At 39.0% G+C, this 3731-nt stretch overlaps 2 pseudogenes across 2 annotated transcripts; both read right to left on the bottom strand.

Moving 5' to 3' along the window:
- Positions 1-2231: 2231 nt before the first annotated feature.
- LOC308433570 (small nuclear ribonucleoprotein-associated protein N-like) lies at positions 2232-2713 on the bottom strand (annotated as a pseudogene). Its single transcript has one exon. The product of its transcript is annotated as a small nuclear ribonucleoprotein-associated protein N-like (transcript).
- Positions 2714-3105: 392 nt separating this feature from the next.
- Positions 3106-3310, bottom strand: LOC308423457 (SNRPN upstream reading frame protein-like; annotated as a pseudogene). The gene has a single exon. The product of its transcript is annotated as an SNRPN upstream reading frame protein-like (transcript).
- Between the last annotated feature and the right edge of the window lie 421 nt (positions 3311-3731).

Below are 3731 nucleotides of genomic sequence, written 5' to 3'. Positions count from 1 at the left end.
AAGAATTCTGGATCTACATCTGTTTGGTGGATATTTATTGAGTCCATTTGATATACAGTATATTTTTATTTTAGAAGGTTTTTTTTTCTTTTCTTTATTCTCTTTTAGAGGGAGGCTCTTTGATGTTTCTTTGTAGTTTGAATGACATATTCAAAAATGAGAACAGGGTATTGAAATCAATACTTTTATTGTGTTAGCATTGATTTAACCTTTTAAGTCCAGACTTTTTATTTCACAAAATTGAGAGCTTCATCATTCAGCACATATTTATAATTATTAATCTTATTGGTGAATTGTTCCTTTCAACAACATATAATGGCTAGCTTTGCCTCTTCTGATTAGTTTTGTTTTAAGTCTTCTTATTTTTCATATATCAGTAATATTAATAAGAGCTTAATTTCAGCTTCTATTTGCTTGATAATTCAACTTCAATTATTAAGACTATTGATTCTCAGGCAGTACTGTCATTGCCAGTGAGATGTGTTTTGTGGACCCAAAATTAGGTAGTTGGGTCTTATGTTTTATTTCAGTCAGCCAGTCTTTATTGGTGAGTTGAAGCCATTTATATTTAAAGCTATTACTTAGAAATACTGACTAATTTGTTTGATTTTTTTTCTATTTGGTTAGATTATTGCTTTTTCTTTTAGTCTATATTTCTTTGTGTTGTAGTCTTTGTTCCTTTATTAGCATTGAAGCTCTGAAAATTTATTGTATTATACATGATAGAGTGTTCTTTTCTTTAAATTTATTCTTTCTTATGTTCTCATAGTTGAGATTATCTATCTTCCTAATCTGTGTATATTCCTTTAAGTATTTTTTACAGTGCTGGCTTGGTATTCATGGTCTTCCTAATATTGATCTTGTTCTGAAATATCCCCTTTTCTTTTTCATTTGTAAAATAGCTTTGCAAGATATAATACTCTTGATAGGCAGTTATTTATTTTCACAGTTTAAATAGGTCATTCCATATTTATCTGACTTTGCTGATGAAGGATTTGATGATACATTGACATATTTGCCTTTTAAAGAGAGTTGGCACTTTTTTCTTACAGTTTTGATATTGTTTTTTTGGCTTATGTTTTTGTGTCTTGGTTATAATGTTTTATGAGAATCTCTCCTCTGGTCATGTCTGTTTAGGGTTATAAACGTCTCTTATGCTTATATGTCTACCTCTTTCTAGATTTGAAAACAGTACATGTTACAGTTTTACGAAATAGATTGTATATACCTTTGCTTTATATCTCAGCTTCTTTTTATGTCTCATAGGTTTTCAAAGTTTGTTTTCATGATAATAATTCTTAATTATTCTAAGTTTTCAATATGATAAAGTAAAAATATTACTAACATAAATAAAATGAAAAAAAGGAAACATAGGAGCCAATAACAGATGAAAAGAAGAAGAAATAATTGAAATGTACAACAGTTTTCATTCCTGGGAATTTGAAAACTGAAAACTAGTGGGCACATGCAGAGCATAGGGTGAGTTGAATGTGGGAGCTCTTATCTTTCCTATGGTTTGTGCTGGTGCTCAACCTGTATAGGACAAGTGTTCAGTGCCTGCCCGAACTTTATTCACTTTAGTACTTCCTTTTATTGCAGACCAGGGGTTTTTACTAGACAAACTTAGTTTTTTATTTCTGCCACTCTCTCAAGACTCCCCAGATAACAATCCCCAGAATGCAGGTGGGTCAGGGAGGTGTGTGTGTGTGTGGTGTCTCCTAAGTACACTGGAAGTAGAGAAAGCAACTACAGAACTCAAGACTGTCTTTGTACTTTTAAAAGCCAACAAACATTAATTACTCCACTAGAGGTACACAGTTATGGATGCAATGTAGTTTTCTGGAGCTTAGTGAATTTTATGACAGATATATGGTTACAGAGGTTGATCTACTCACTGACCTCAGATCGGGGTTATCAGACATCAGCACTATTTTCAGTTGATGATTTCTGCTGTTGGACACCAAGGGCAGGACTGCATTTTCTTATACTATTTCACGTTCACAGTTTGGGCTAAGCCTTCTGCCTCTTTTACATTTTTGTTTGTCAGTATCCTTGTTACTTAAATTTTTTTCAAAACTAAGTTTTAATGATGGTTCTTAACTTTTTCAACTGCTTTATGTATTTATTATCTATAGTCAATGCAGTAAGAGGGGTCAAAAAACTTGCAGGCTACACAATTTCACAAGAAGCACTGTAGGGAAAGAGAAGGGCTGAGATTTATCAACTGTATCTTAGGGTCTTGGTAGATGAATTCCTGGGGGAGGTGGGCCTCTAATTCCTGGTGGAAGGGGTCTCATTCCTGGAGAGAGCATGCCTATAGGTGTCCCCTGAGCAGGGGGAAGGCCAATTGGTGGGCCCATTGGTGATCTAATGCCAGGTAGAGGAGCCATAATGCCCAGAGTTGGGGTTACTCTGCCTACAGGTGGAGATGGAGTTCTCTGTCCTGACAGGTACTGGTTTGGGGCTCCTGCAATGCTAGCAGTAGCAGCAACAGCAGCAGCTACAATTGTGCCTCTTCCCTGTGGGGTCATGACCTGCTGGGATGGACCTCCTACTCCTCAAACAGGGCCCAATAAGCCCGTGGGACCTTAGGGAATAGGCACACCTGCTGGTACTCTGCCAGCTCCTCTTCCAACCCCAGGGCAACCTGCATGCCAGCAAGTGGCACAGGAGCAATGCCAGTGTCTTTAGGAGGTGAACCCTCCACAGTCATGGAAACCAAGTCCTCCTCATGTAGAAAAAAATTGTTTTTCTTCACATTCTGGCTGTTTTGCATTAGTCGGCTTGATCTCTTTGAACTCATCACAGTCACAGAGGATCAAACTCATATGCTTGTCAAAAGCCTTAAAGGTACCAATGAAGGTTCTTCCACCTTGCAGGATATATGTTGCAGCATCTTGGTACTCCTACCCACAGTCAAGACTGCTGTTCCACAATAGCCGTTGTCAACACTAAAATTTCAAGATCCTTAATACTTGGGGGAGGGCTATAAATAAAGGTTTGATGCAGGCTATTAACACACAGTGTAATAAACACACAGTTTCACAAACAGCGGATGGGTCCTGTTTCCCTTGACTTCTACCACCTTGAAGTTTCAATATTGTTTTAACCACCTCTTTGTGTCTCAGCTAAGAATGCCTGTCTCGGTTCTGCCGGGAAATCCACCACAGGAGCTTGGTGTTGCTGAGAACGTCATGAGTACAAGTGACACTCTTGGGTGCTCAGTGAGACATTTGACCTGGACCTTGACTTCTGGCATGTGCTGTTCACTAGTTCTTTTTAAGTGTAAGCGATTCCTTCCTTGCTCCATTGCGGTGTACAGAACCAAGCATTAGGCATCTCCAACTCCCTCTCCTCTCTGTGCTACCTTAACTGTTTTAACCGACCTTCTGGCCCACCATCCACCTGCTGGTGGATAAAAGAAAGGATATGGGAAAGTGGACCTGCTTAGAAATGGTTCTTTCTATTCCTATCTAAGCAAATTCCATCTGTGTTAGCAGTCCAGTTTGTTCGGAGAGCAAACATGAGTCAGCAGCAGTGGCATGACCTAACAGAGACAGTTAGGCCTCAGCCTCAGCATGAGTCAGCAGCAGTGGCATGACCTAACAGAGACAGTTAGGCCTCAGCCTCAGCATGAGTCAGCAGCAGTGGCATGACCTAACAGAGACAGTTAGGCCTCAGCCTCAGCATGAGTCAGCAGCAGTGGCATGACCTAACAGAGACAGTTAGGC

Source organism: Micromys minutus (assembly GCF_963924665.1).
Source record: "Micromys minutus genome assembly, chromosome: 1".
Lineage (NCBI taxonomy): Eukaryota > Metazoa > Chordata > Mammalia > Rodentia > Muridae > Micromys > Micromys minutus.
Note: the sequence above shows the minus strand (reverse complement) of the source record. Positions and strands in the feature narration are given on the sequence as shown.